Source organism: Rhipicephalus microplus, chromosome 7 (genome assembly GCF_043290135.1).
Source record: "Rhipicephalus microplus isolate Deutch F79 chromosome 7, USDA_Rmic, whole genome shotgun sequence".
Taxonomy (NCBI): Eukaryota; Metazoa; Arthropoda; class Arachnida; order Ixodida; family Ixodidae; genus Rhipicephalus; species Rhipicephalus microplus.
Genome location: NC_134706.1, coordinates 160,612,274 through 160,627,235, shown reverse-complemented (window position 1 = coordinate 160,627,235; position 14,962 = coordinate 160,612,274). Strand labels below are relative to the sequence as shown.

At 46.4% G+C, this 14,962-nt stretch overlaps 1 long non-coding RNA gene across 1 annotated transcript; it reads left to right on the top strand.

Moving 5' to 3' along the window:
* The first annotated feature begins 7,065 nt into the window (after window positions 1-7,065).
* On the top strand, window positions 7,066-14,172 carry LOC142767115 (uncharacterized). Its single transcript, XR_012884761.1, has 2 exons — window positions 7,066-7,171; window positions 13,951-14,172. It is a non-coding gene; the product is annotated as an uncharacterized LOC142767115 (long non-coding RNA).
* The last annotated feature ends 790 nt before the right edge of the window (window positions 14,173-14,962 follow it).

Genomic DNA, 14,962 nt, shown 5'->3' with positions numbered 1-14,962 from the left:
TCCCTCAGGTACTCGGTCCCATTGCTTATCCATATGCCCAGATATTTGTATTTACCTGTTATCTCTAGCGTGACCTCCTGTATTCTAAGCTGACTACCTTCGTTATCATTGAAAATCACGACTGCTGTTTTTTCCTTACTGAATCTAAAATCTAACCTATCTCCCTCATTACCGCAGATGTCCATCAATCTCTGCAAATATTCCTTGTTGTTGGCCATTAGCACTATATCATCGGCGTACATTAATGCTGGTAGTGCCTGATCAATGAGATTTCCTTGTTTGATTAAAAAGAGGTTGAAGCCCAGTCCACTTCACTCTAATTTGGCCTCTAATCCTTGTAGGTACATCATGAATAATAAGGGTGACAGGGGACACCCCTGCCTAAGCCCCTGTTTTACCTCTGCAGGCTTGGATACCTGTTTTTCCTACTTTATAACTACCTTGTTACCTTTATAGATATCCTTTAAAAAATTAGTGACTACATGTTCCACGCCTAGTGTGTCCACTATTCCCCACAATTCCTCTTGAACCACGCTATCGTACGCTCCCTTGATATCCAAAAATGCTAGCCACAGGGACCTGTGTTCCTTTTCTGCTATTTCGATGCACTGCGTCAGTGAGAACAGATTGTCTTCCAACCTCCTGTGTTTACGAAACCCATTCTGCAGTTCCCCCAGCACCCCCTCATCCTCTATCCATGCCTGCAGTCTTTCCTTTATAATCTGCATCACCAGCCTGTAGACCACTGATGTCACTGTTATAGGACGGTAGTTGTTTATGTCAGCTTTGTCCCCCTTTCCTTTATAGATCATTCTCATCCTGCTAAGTTTCCATCCAACGGGAGCTCCACCATCGATTATTATTTTGCTCACTGCCTCTCTCAAAGCCTGCTTAGACTTCAGACCTAATGTCTTTATCAGCATAATTGGAATGCCATCTGGGCCTGCTGATGTACTACTAGGAACCCTTTTCTCAGCCCTTTCCCACTCTCGTTGTGAAAATGGAGCCATTGCACCACTTGATTCGTCCTTGTCTATTGTGGTGCATAAAGTACTTCTTTGTTGAAATTTTCTGTCATCCTTGTTCTTATATATTCAATAGCTTCGTCCCCTTTTAGCCTAGCACCTTGGGCGGTAGTTATAAAACTCTGCTCTAGGCTCGTCTCATTTCTCAGGGAGTTTAGATGGTTCCGAAATTTCGCAGCTGCCTTTCTATCTTCTTTATTTACTTCTGCCAGCCACTGAGCTCCCTTTCTTCTAATCTTTTCATCGATCAGAAGGAATGCATCCCTTCTACAGCTTAGAAAGGTTTCCCATTTTATTTCAACATCATCTGTCGGTACACCCCACTGCTTAGCATGTCTGTGTTCCCTAGAGGCTTCCTCACGTTTTGCTATAGCTCTCTTCTTTTCCTCATCCCACCAACTTTTGGGTTTGTGTCTTCTTTTCCGGGGTGACTTGTCACGCGTCTTAGCAAGCTCTAGCTCAAAGAGTCTAATTAGATTCGTGTATGTCCACACTGTCTTATTATCCTCCGTGATTACTTTATCAATTTGTTTAGTGGCTATTTCAATTTGCCTTTCTGGATAAAAATTTTCCTGTAGTTGCTCATCTTGTCTCCTTCCCACTTTCATTGCTCTTCCAAAACTTAGCTTGATACGTTTGTGATCACTACCCAGACTTCTGGAGCCACCTTCGTCTATGTGCATTCCCCTGAGCTTATCATGCATCCTATGTGACATCAGTGCATAATCTATCGTCGACTGCAGCCTTCCTACCTCCCATGTTATTTGCCCTTCACACTTCTCGGTACTGTTGCAAATATTTAAATCAAGCCTTTCACACATATCCATGATCATTTTGCCTGTCGGGTCGGTATACCCATCTATATCTTCTATGTGCGCATTCATTTCTCCTAGTATAATTATCTCGCACTCTCTTACTAACTCCTGAATGTCCTTTGATACACACTCTACCATTGCCCTGTTTTCCTCTCTGGCCTTTGCTCTTGTCCACAAGTACACGAAACCAAGGAGTGTCTTTTGACCAGCCACTTCCCCTTTTAGCCATAAATGTTCCTTGCACTCCTGCTTGTCCCTTTACCAGTCTGTACTTTTCTGAATAAATGCCCCAATACCACCCCCCTTTCCGCTGCCTTCTGTTCTATTACAATATTCCCACGCGTAGCCCGCATTGTTGGGAGGTTGTTCCATGTCCCTGAGATGTGTTTCTACAAAACCGTATACCATCGGCCTCTGTTCCCTTAGCTGTTCTTCTATCTATTCCCACTTCAGCCTGTTCCTACCACCCTGCATGTTAATATACCCTATGTCTGAATGGGCTCGGCGCTCGTGGCTACGTATATTTATGCCCCGGACTCTACCTATCTGAGATATTGGTGCCACTTTGGAATTGTATCTGTCCATACCACCTGTAGAAGAGTCTCCCTGGTTGTTTTCCTCGTTACTAGCTATCCTGCACCCCGAAGGGATCGCTTGCCCCCCAAAACGCTACTGCGCGTCCTGCAAATCGCCAACCCTCCTCATGACATAGCCGCCCATCGAAGTGAATTCTGTCACGTTGAAAACCACCCCACCTATGCACCTCTCTGTTTATTTCCACCACCTCAAAGCCTTTCTCTCGTCTCATTCGCTATATCTCTTGGTTTGCGTTGACAACCGCTGTCTGCAGGTTGCTATCACGCACCGGTACCTCCGGTATCGTGCATATCACTACGTGTACCTTAGGAGAAGTGGCGCGCATGTTATCGACGCCTCATCGTCATCGACGCCTCATCGTCATCGACGTGTTATCGACGTGTCAAACACCACCGCGGCGCTTTCTGGCGGCTGCCTGTGAAGCTCAAAAGCGCGCAATTCGAACGGGCGTCCCCTTTTTTTACCCACCAGTACGAAGAATCTTTCCTTCCTCCGTAATAATACGATCAAGACCAGGGACTGCTTCGAACGAATACGGTTTATTCGAAGAAGCGAAGTAGCGCGCGCACGCTCCAGGCTCCAGGCAGCAGTCTTTTTTTTCTTTTTCCGGCGTTTGTTGATGATATTTTATAGGCTCCTGCCCGCCCAGTTGAAATGGGATAAGCTCTCGCGGGCTATTTGAAACAACCTTCCATAGGGTATATGTGGTTCACCGATCTTCTTAGAAGCTCTTTTTTGCCTGTGCGAAGGAGAGAAGCTCTTGTTATTCCGTCTTGCCCAGGGTAGAGTTTTTCAATACGGCACATTTTCCAAAATGTTCTTGGAGCCTTGTCCTCAACCAACGCGATGTCACCCTGTGAGAGTGGTTTTGCTTGCCGCGTCTTGGCTTTGACCGTAGCTCCTATTTCCTTGATGTATTCTTGATGCCATCGTTTCCACCAAGCACGCACGAGTTTGCATCGGCGTCGCCATGCGTCTTCAATGTCACCGTTGTCTTGTTTGTCCGTCTTGAAGCTGTCGCCGTCCACCTATGATGTCTGCCGGCGTTAGTGGCATTGGTTCGCCAGGTACTCGATATACGTAAGTCAATGGTTGATTGTTGAGTGTTCCTTCAACTTCTGCTACAATAGTGCCTAGCTCCTCTACCGAAGCTGTGCTTTTCGATATTTTTCGCATCGACGTCTTCAAGCTTCTTATGAGGCGCTCGTAAAAGCCTCCCCACCATGGCGCGCACTCGGCTATCGTTTTCCACTGAATTTGTTGGCCACTGCAGTAATTATTTAAGACCTCGTTTTTAATTGTTTCGAGAATTCCGTTCATTTACTTTCCAGCTTTTATAAATGTTTTGGCGTTGCCCGAGTAGATTACTGCTGGCATTCCCCGTCGAGCTGTAAATCGTCGGAATGTTTGTAGGAAACTTGACGATAACATATCGTTGGTAACTTCCAAGTGTACTCCTCTTGTTACCGCGCAGGTGAATATTAGTACATATTGCTCCACAATCTGGTACTTGTCCTTCGCGTAAAGAGGTCCTGTGAAGTCAACTCCCGTAACTTCAGTGGCTCTGCTTCAGTGACTCTGTCTGCCGGAAGTGAAGGTATGTCTTGAGTCGCCGGTCTGGAGTTACGCTTCTTGCAGACGACACATTTATTTAGAACTCTTTTCACTGCTTGTCTACCCTGCAATATCCAGAACTTAGTTTGAAGTTGCGCTAGAGTCACTTGAACTCCTCCGTGTGATACCATTTTATGCACGTGATGTATTAGCAGTTCCGTGAAATGCTCATCCTTTGGAATTATTATTACGTGCTTGTTGAATTCTTGGCTGCACTGCAATCGCCCCTTCTGTCTGATGATTCCATCGTCATCAAGGTAGACTTCGTGTCCATTAATTTCAAATGATTGAGTGTTTGAATAGGCCTCACCCTTTGTTTTTCTCAGTGATAGTTGGGTCTGTCTTATCCAGTATTTATCTGCATTTGTTACCTCTTTTCCTGTCAACGGCCCTTTGTGATTTTCCTTTCTTGTGTTGTTTATGAATCTGAACACCCATGCTGTCACTTTTATAAGCCGTCCGTATGATGAATACCTTTCGATTTCCAGTAGTGGCTCAATTTCGGCTCTTTCCATGCATTGGTGACATGGTGTTTTATGCTGGTCTTCCACGTCTGTATTTGTGCCAATTATGCTTACTAAGTTCTTTTCCAGTGATGTTATCCATTCGGGACCGTTCCATCATAACTTTGACGTTATCAATGCCTTTGCGCTTATTGCTCGTGTAAGTTGGTCAGCAGGGTTGTCGTTACTTTGAACGAATGACCAGCTTGCTTGAAGTGTTTTTTCTCTAATTTCTGCGATTCTGTTGGCAACAAACGAATCCCTTTTGCTTGTTCCCTTGATCCAGTGAAGCACAATCATCGAGTCCGTCAAGCAGTGTATTTCCTGAATTCTTTCGTTGAAGTAACCTTTGATGTAGTCGCATAATCTTGATGCTACCACCGCTGCCATCAGTTCGAGTCGCGCCAATGTCAGCTCTTTAATTGGAGCTACGCGGCTTTTTGCTGTTACCAGCCTTGATTCTTTGCTTCCGTCGTGGTATACTGCTATCAAGTATGCTCCCGCTCCGTATCCTAATGGGCTCGCGTCGGCAAATACATGCAGCTTGTATGCTTGTACTGGTTGATTCTTGCTTGCGTAGCATTGTGGAATTTCTAGAACTCGAAAGTCCTCCGCTTCAGACAGAAGGTTCTTCCATTTGTCGCATTCATCTTTCGGAAGCTGGTCGTCCCACGTGACGTTCGTTTTTCACAGTCTCTGCAGTCCTATTTTCGCGCGTACTGTGAATGGCGACAATAAACCGAGTGGGTCAAATATCTTCGCTGTGGTTTGTAACACAGCCCTTTTTGTCAAGTACGTAGTATCTGTTAATAAATTCCGCTTTTCCATAGGGAAGCAAATCATGTCCTTTGAGTGTTTCCATGTCAAGCCCAGAAGCACTGTAAATCCTCTAGATCGAATATCTATGTGAGAATCGTCCCTTTCGTTTTCATCAATTATTTTGTTTAATCGCTCTTCATTGGATTTCCATTTTCTCAAATTCATCGCTGCCTCTCTGAACACTTGTTTTGCCTCTTTGTACAACTTGACTGCTTCATCAAGCGTTGCTGCTCCCAAAATGACATCATCCACGTAGATCGCTTTCTGCAGTGTCCTTGTCGTATCAGGAAACTTGTCTTCCACTTGTTTCAAATGGTGTTTAATTGTAGCTGCCAGTATAAACGTGCTTGGTGTTGTTGCGAATGTTACTCTTGTCATGCGCCATGTTTGCACTTCCTTCATTAACCTTCCTTCATCGTCATGCTTCCACCACAGAAATCTCATTGCATCTCTATCCTCTTTATGTATAGGGATTTGTAGAAATGCCTTTTCAACATCTCCAACTAATGCCACCTTTTCTTTTCGGAAATTAATGAGCAGCGATAGCATGTCCTCCTTCAAATTGGGTCCTGCCTCTAGGTTCTCGTTTAAAGACATGCCTTTTCGAGAATGTGATGAGGCGTCAAACACCACGCGAACCTTTGTTGTGGCTCGGTCCTCTCTAATGATCGCATGATGTGGCATGTAGTAGCAAAGTGCATTTGGCTGTTCTGATGGCTCTTGGACCTCCTCTGGGACTCCTAATGCCATATACTCTGATATAGCTTTGTCGTAGCGATACAGCATGTCTTCATTTTTCTGCAGCCTTTTAGTCAGTAGCTGTAGTCTTTTTATCGCATTTTCCTTGTTGCTTTCCAAGTTTACTTCCTGTTTCCATGGCAAGCTGACTTGATAGCGACCGTTTTGTTGTACAATCTTGCGCTTGAATTCGTCGACCACTTCATTTTCGGTGTTGTCCAAACTATTTCTTGTGATCCCCATTGACTCCAGGCTCCAGCACTTCTGTAGCTCTTGCTGGAGTTCTGTCTCCGCAGCTTCGACTTTCAGAGCCATGACTGCTTGATTATGTGTTAGTTTTGTCTTGCTTTGCTCTGACGGCCCTTGTAGTACCCATCCCAGTATAGTTTCTACTGCCATCAGTATGTCCTCAATTCTCTGAGTTCTACCAGTAAAGAATTCCCAATAATAGTCTGAGCCGATCAGTAGTTCTACAGAATCTGTTGCAGTCGTCTTGGTCCTGTGATCAGCCACTTGCATCTTTAGCTGTTTCATTTTCTCGCTGAGTTTCCTTGTTGGAGTGGGTATACAACTGTGCGAGATGACGTCGACTTGTAACGCTTCAATCACTGTTGTCGTGCTTGTTTCTCGTGATCCTACCGTTACTTGCACCACGTTCATTAGTTTGACCTTTTCGTCTCCTCCAAATGAACCAATCGTCAGCCTTTCCTGTCGCAACACTTTCGCACCTATTTCTTTCGCTAATCCCGCTTCAATAAATCAACGTTGACTTCCGCTGTCTAATAACAAACGGCAATGTCGGCCACATGTTTCTCCTTCTACGCATGCTACAGCCGTCTGCAAAAGCACAAACTTATGCTTTATGTTTTTGGTTGCGTGTAGCGTAGACGTCGTCGCTTCGGCTTGCGCTGTCGAGATCAGCTCTGCCTTTGTTTTTTGCATCACCGTTCTACACACTGACGTGGCATGTCGTCCCTTGCATTGCTTGCATTTTACATGTGCCTTGCAAATACGTGCAGTGTGGTTTTATCGCGTGCATCTGAAGCATGCTCTATTTTCGGTAAGCATAGCTTTCTTTTCATTCCTTGGAATGCTCCTATGACAGTTTTCGGTTGCGTGGGTATGCTTGCAGAATAAGCATATTCTGTCCGCTGAGCTATAGAAGCTTGAAGTTGTGCGTATCTGTCCGCGGTTCTCTCTTGGTTTTGCAGTTATCCTCTCTTGTTCACGTTGTGTTTCTTCACGAAAAGCCGCTTGCTCTCTAAAGAATAACATGAGCCTGTCCAGCTTTTCCTCGCACGCTTTTCCCGTTGCGTTGTTTTGCTCGCCGTTTTCTGAAGCTGAGCTGTTTCTCATAGCCTCTTTTGACTTTAACTGCACTGATAATTCTGGTGGAATTGCTCTTTTCAATACCGGTAAGAACATCGGCGCATAGCTCTCGGTTTCCACTTTTAGTGACTTGAGTGCCAATATGTTAACTTGCACTCTCTGTACTAGCCTATTTGAGTCATCGGTATCTTGAACAGACCTCACTTTCTCCAAACTCTATAGCTCATTCATGTGCATTTCAATGGAATGTTCTCGATTGCTGAATGTTTTTCGCAGTATTTTGATTGCGTCATCATAATTTTCCTCTGCCGAGTACTGAAGTCTTTCAATAGCAGCCGCAGCTTTTCCGGTTAGTGATGCTAACAAGTAATTGAACTTCTGTCCCTTGCTCATGTTTGGTCTCAGGTGAACTGCCGACTCGTACTGAGACCAAAAGCGTTCCACTCCAAAGTTTTTCCCCCAAATTTTATCATTTTAAGCTTTGGTAGCTTAACTAGTTCCGTTGCTTCTTGTCCTGTACTTGAGGGCGTCACCTGCGTTGTCTTATCGCTTGAATCCAATTGTTCAGGCTGTCGAAGTCTGAATTCTATTGCAGATAAGATCGTCGTTAATTTCATGTTGTACTCTATCAAGCTTTCGAATTAAGCTTCGGCACTGTCTTCTGTTAAAAACTTTTCAATTTGCGCGTTCGCGCTCTCGAGACTGTCGCTTACTGCTTTAATCTGTGCCTGCGTTGTAAGCAGCTGCTCCCGGTTAGCTCCATCATCAATTTGCTGCTCGACTGCGTTAATCAGTCGCGTGATCTGGAAGCGAAGCGCTTTCCTTTTCTTCGTTATCACTTCTTTGATCATAGTGAGGCGGTTAACAATGACTCCTTACTTGTCAATCGTTCGTTCTGATGCTCGTACTGTCCACCGTGGTCTCGTCGCTCGATCCAGGTCGATCCTCTGCTCCTCCGCCGTTTTCTTCTCTGCTGCTCCGTGGCAGGTTGATCTTTCTTGCCGGCGAGGAGGTAGTATCCTGGTTAACGCCGACTAAATTTTAAGGCCGAAAGGCTGCCGCAGTGACGTCAGAGGGTGGGGGCCCAGTTACGCCGTGAACGCGGCGGAACGCCTGTGTGTCGTTCACGTTTCAGGAGAACGAACGCTCCCGCTCTCGCAGCTGCTGCGGCTTGATTGGGCCGAATAAAAGATGTGGAAAAAAAGTCTTACTGAGCATGCTCAGTTGGGCAACTGGGCCCCCAACCTCTGACGTCACTGCGGCAGCCTTTCGGCCTTGAAATTTAGTCGGCGTTGATCCTGGTTCATGGCGCCATTATTAAGACGATCAAGACAAGGGACTGCTTCGAACGAATACGGTTTATTAGAAGCGAAGTAGCGCTCGCTCGCTCCAGGCAGCAGTCTTTTTTTTTTTTCTTCCGGTGTTTGATGATGGTATTGTCGCGAGAGCAATGTTTCGCGGAAAACCTTGTTCTTTTTCGGCTACAGCTCGAGCTTGTTCCTTGCTGGACGCCTTTGTTAGCGACGCCGTTTAACTTGTCTCGGGGAGCACGCCTTGAGGAAGAGGGAGTGAAGAGAAAGGGCTGCGTCTAGTTGGTCTCTGTGCGCTTGGCGCCAAGGCAGGCGCCGCGCCGTGCTTTGGACCATACCGCAGAAATTGGGTGCCTTTCTCCTTCTTCTAACCACTGAGCCCCCACGCTTCAAACGAACGAGCCGCCGCTTCGGTCCTACGGGGACAAAGGGCACCTAAATTTGAGCAGTCATTAGCGCGTCAAGGCCGTTTCAGAGAACGCGCCCGTTTCAGAAGCTGCAACAGAGTTGTCGCAGACAGGCTGCAGGCAACCACATGTTGATTGTATTATCCTCGGCTTGCCCGGTTGGTCCGCGCCATCGGGGACGCTACAAAAAACCCCATTGAAGCAGCGACTGGGGCTCTTTTTGAAGTGAGCGGAGTCGGGTAAACAGCGGATCTCACCACCGGAGACCAGCGATGCAGGCCGAGGGGTATGCCACCATTTTCTATGTTTTGTCTTTGTGACCTAGTGCATTTTGTAAATTGAAGTTGTGTTAGCTAAATAAACCCCCAATGAGTGCTCCCCGAAATCGTGTTGACTTCTCATCAATTGCCTCCGCGGAGTTTCACCCACACTTATTCGTCTCCCTGGTCGTCCGATGCGCATAACTTTGAACAACCCCGACATTTCGCTACAGTATTTTATACTCCGTGCCTACCAGCCTGCTCGTTCACTCCCTTTAACAGCGTGTGCACCGGAGAAGAAGTGCAAGGAGTCACTCCGGCTGTCAGAGCTCGAACTTATCACAAAGATCGATTACCGAAAAACTGACGCCGTATGCATGTTCCCGACACAGCGGAGCGTCCAGGACTAAGGCGCATATTGCAGCGCGCACTGAGCACCGCCACTACAAATTACACGTGTTTTCTTCACGACATCATCGCTCGGTGTTTCCGCTGCGACAGCAGAAAGTGATAATTTGCGCTGTTTCTGGCATTGTGGTGCACGCTCTCTTCAAGAGCGAATGAGCGGGCTGGTAGGTAAAAATGGGCGCGCGGGCACAGTGCGTGCTCTCGAGCTTTGCAGGCAGCCGTCAGATGGCGCATCAGTATTTGACACACGTTCCCTGGGTCCACAGTATTTTGACCGCCACTGTAATATGATCCGCAACGAGAGTTGCTGTTGAAAGCGACACTCCCAGTTACGGTATCGGTGCTACCATTTTTGACCACATAAGCAGCGATGACAGGTTAATTGGGTTCGGTTCACGAACTCTCACCTCCGCTAAACGGAAGTGCTCCAAAACCAACCTTTTTTGTCTACGTATCGCGCTCGTATTTCGAATCATCAGTAATCACCAACTCGCTCAATCAACCATTTTGGCATTTTGACAAGCGCTGAGAAGCTTTAACCCTAATGTTTGGCGTGCCACGCTTCGACGATTACGTTTTGGGACGGTAGTTCACACTGGTAACAGATCACCGTTCATTGTTGGGTGTACTGAGACCGGATAGCCAAACTTCTGTTGCCACCCACATTCAGCGATGGGCGTCATTGCTGGGGGCGTACAAATACAAGTTTATTTGTAAACTTGGCAAACATATGTTAATCTCGAATGCTCTAAGGCGCTCACCTCAAACATCGCAGGAGCCAGGAGCCAAAACAGAACTCGCGGAAATGATGGTTGTCACTGCCCAGCTGAATAAGCCAAGTTTCGCACAAATAACTTTAAGCACTCACTGAAACTGATGGCGTTTTACCGGTTCACAAGTACGTGACTGAATGATGGCCCCCCGTGCATCCATCCGGCCATCCATGCATCCGTCCGTGTGGCCGTCTGTCCGTCCAAGCATCCGAGCGTCCATCCCTGCGTTCGTCCATCCATCCATCTGTGCGTTTGTCTGTGCATCCGTCCGCTCGTCCATCCAACCGTCCGTCTGCTTGTCTGCTTGTCTGTCAGTCTGTCTGTCTGCCTGTTTGTCCATGCGTCCGTTCGTTAATCTAGTGAATACTCTAAGTACCGCCATCTCGCATCTTTTCATCATATATTCAACATATAGAAGTACCGCCATCGAGCGGGCATTCCAAAAACTAAATGAAAGGTGGCTACCTACTGCTACGACGACGACGACTACTACTACCATTACTCCTACTACTACGCGGACGCATGACCCCCGGCTTAAGGAGCTCCACCCCTAAAAAGCCGCACGCATATTCCTACGTCTGGAACTCGAATAAATGCGCCGCAGAGTGGGGGGGGGGGTATCACGTGAGTGTTGCGTAATTGGGTGTGGTTTGAAAATGTTTAATTGTTATTTCGTCTTTATCATTTATTGAATGAAAGAGAAGCGTTGCCTTCAAAGAGTGTTGGGACGCTGATGTTGTGTTGCGCTTCATTACTGGTTGAGGGTACGGTTGCTTCCATCGCATCGACTGATTCAAGCAAAGCGTCAAGTCAAACGGAAGCCGTTAAGACGCCCTTGACTGAATTCCAAACGCACAATCCAGGCAGCGTGCAGTCGATTTTTACGATCTGACTGCAGCGCCAGAACACATAGCCTAGCGGATGAAAAAGGCAACACCGAGACGGGTCGGTAAAAATAGAACGCGATGCTAGCGTCTCGCGCCCTGCATCACAGGGCGGATTGTCGCCGTGATACACAGGGGCCGCGTGCACGAATCTATTTTCTTCGTTCCTCTAACGGCCAATGCCAGAGACTTTGATTCGGGCAGTTTGAGCAACGCTGCTCCCTCGGGGTGGCCAGTGAACGGTTGTGAAGCGCGAGCAGTCTGTTTTACCATAGAGTTTCTCTCAAATACCTATAGAGGTAAGTGTGACGCTACCGTCTATACAAATTTTCAAGGGGCGATGTTGGAGCGCTGGGAATGACGGGGCTTGTGGTAGCTGGTGTTGAGCGAGGCTTCGGCTCAAAAGAGAATACGACTGCGTAAATAAAGCTTCTCTAAAACAAAATGTTTATAAGCGGATCTCATTCACACGTATCATATTATAAAATAAAAGTCCACTCCTCTTGACGACACAACTAAATGGCGAAAGAAAAAAACAGACGACATAAACCTGGCGGGACGAACGCTCGCTCTGTCGTATGCCTGCCAAGTTTAGCGGCCGTTGATTACTTTTTACACTTAATAAAATTGTACATCAGAGTAGAAGGTTCTAGCGTTAAACACAGCATGTTTCTGTGCAAAACAAAATAAATATTTTACTACGTGCTCTTTCAATAAGAAGTCAATCATTTTAACGTGAAACCAGACGCGTGTTCGAAGTATACAAATCCGAGTCAAGTTTGAAGCTCACGTATCCTGCCATTTCCTTGCATCCAGCAGCTCACTAGCGCCAGATTTCCTTCTATATATGATTGTGAGAAACTCTGTGAGTTTTACCGCATCGTTTTCTAAAATTAACTGAAGGGGCCTCTGGCGCTGCGATCGTTCAGTGACCATGGAAATGATGGGTAGTACACGAATTTGCCTAGTCTTCGTACTTGCGGGTGGCGAATTGCCCTTGCGCCTTCGTTTATTGTTGGTTTCGGTTTTGTTTTGAGGGAAAAACGAACCTCTTTGAACTGCCTGACTCGATTCAAAATGGCAAGCCTAAAATAATAAGGTAGTGAAGCGCAACCACTGAACATTTCCTGATTTTTGTTTTGTGAGGTAGCAGCTCCAAGCGACGCATACACCAGCGGAGCCAAAAGCAGGCCATAAGTACGAAGACTAGATAAATACGTGTACTAACCATCATTCCCATGCTCGCGGAAGTGGCACGCGTTGCACCTCCCATAGGCACTAGCGCCAGAGTTCTCTTTAGTGTGTATTAGGAAACTGTATGGTTTTCACTACCAGAAGCTGCCTGCGTCGGCCTTGCGAGGCGAGAGAGATTGGAGAGGGGGGGGGGGTGCCACAGTTGGCACGAGACGCGATCATTCGTAGTGGGGGTGTAGACGACACCACCGACGCCGGATTAGCAAGTAGGTGCGACTATAAATTGCTCCGCGTGTAAAAGGACTGGGTGGATAGAACGAGTGCTGTTGCTGTTACAGCACTCTTTGTTTACTCTGTTCATTTTTACATTCGTGCGCTGACTAAACTCATCAATATGTCTACATACATTCTAGCCCAAGCTTCTACTCTTAAAAATGACTGAGCTTTTGTTTCTCGGACACCAGCAGAATCTACTCCGCTGTACAGATGTGACAAAATATTCATCCTTATTAAATGTTACCTACTTCCAGCTCACCAGAATGTCCGTTATGCTGATTCTAGAAAATGATCTTTCTGCACTTTTAGGGGAGGAGTTCCTAAAGCCATAGGTCTATCACACATGTACATTTGTGACCAGCTCTTAACCACCTAGTTGTAATACTCACTCAGTAGGTGGCGCTAGTGTGAGTGACAGACAGACAGACAGACAAACAGACAGACAGATGGACGGACGGACGGACGGACGGACAGACGGCAGACAGGCAGACGGACGGACCTCATTGCCAATGACTGCATCGTGCAGTACATCCTTACAAATACGCACTCTGATGTATCCATATACAACCTACCACGGTCCAAGGGACGTGCATAGACTTGGTGCTTGAAAAGTTCTCACTGCAGGCAGCACAAGAACCTATCTCGCTTCATTTGACGGGCCCTAATGCCGTAGTAATAACGGGACCTCGCAATCCAGCCGCATGACAAAGAAGAAATGAAAAGAACAAACGAACAAGACCAAAGTAAATGTTGATTTGTGTAATATAGGCACAGGCTTACGTCTTTCTAATGATGTAATTTGCTAACTTTTCACAGAAGAGTTATTGTTTAACAATGAGCTCCACCCCCCCTCCCCAGCTTCACCCACTTATCAAAATTCGTTCCGTGGATATGGCGCAATTCGTTTTTATTCTGATGCTTGATTTTTCTTCTGCAGTAGCACTTCTAAAAATTTCCCCTCCCACTTCCTGGTATTTATTATTTGTTTTTCTTTTCAGGCACTCGGTTACCGTTGCAAGCTCCTGAACGTACGATCTCCTAATCAAAGCGTGGGAGGCCGAGCTCGTCCTCGAGGACCTAGAAAACCAGCGATAACTCGAGACGAGGGCCAAGAAAACAGTCGAAGTCAGACAGTACCTGTAATAAGGAACCTTCCCACCTTGTGGCGATACGAGGCATCGCTTGGAACACTGTTTCAAAATAAATGTTTATTCTTTCTCTGTTCTGGCACTACCTGGTGCAGCGGTGCAGTAGCACACATTCGTCGAGGAATAACAGCATGCTTGGAAAGCTTGTTTCGGGGAATATTGCCGATCTGATGAAATGATCTTGCAGTAATTTTAAATGTGTTACATACCTCACTTCCAATGGCATCTTTTTCGTTTCATACAAGGGCTGCTATGTTGATGTCATGAAATGCTCATTATTGTAATTCCAAAACCAAGAGTTCGCAGCTGAGAAGTAGGCCAGTAGAGTTCCAAAACAGTGATAGAGTACTTCTTGCCGAAGCTAGTAAGTAATTACTTGCTATCCAGTACCGCCATCATTATTAAGACCCCGCAGACCAAGCTTTCCACTCGGAAGCTCCATGAGCTTTGGTGCTTAGATTCAGAAAATTGGTTCATCACTGAGAATTGTTGTTTCACAGTTATAAACTCCCTTTCAAGTTGACCGTGAACGTCCAGGTCGTTGAAGCACTTTTGGCTCATTCTGGTACGGTCTTTCGGGGTGTTTTATGCCATACTCCAGCTGAACGCCTCTTCTGCGTCTGCTTGATGAGCAGACGCTTATCAAGCGCACTACAAGCCCAGAACATGCACTGACTGGTGGAACTCTTTACATTATGTCATCTCGACAATCACACGCAAGGTTACGCATTGAGTGTCATGCAAACCTTGGTGCACAGTCTGGGTACACAAAAAAAAACACACTTCCACAAACATTTTACAGTGCCTCCTAACGTAGGTGCGCATAATTCAAACCGCATCGTTGTCGTTTATGCTGGAACTT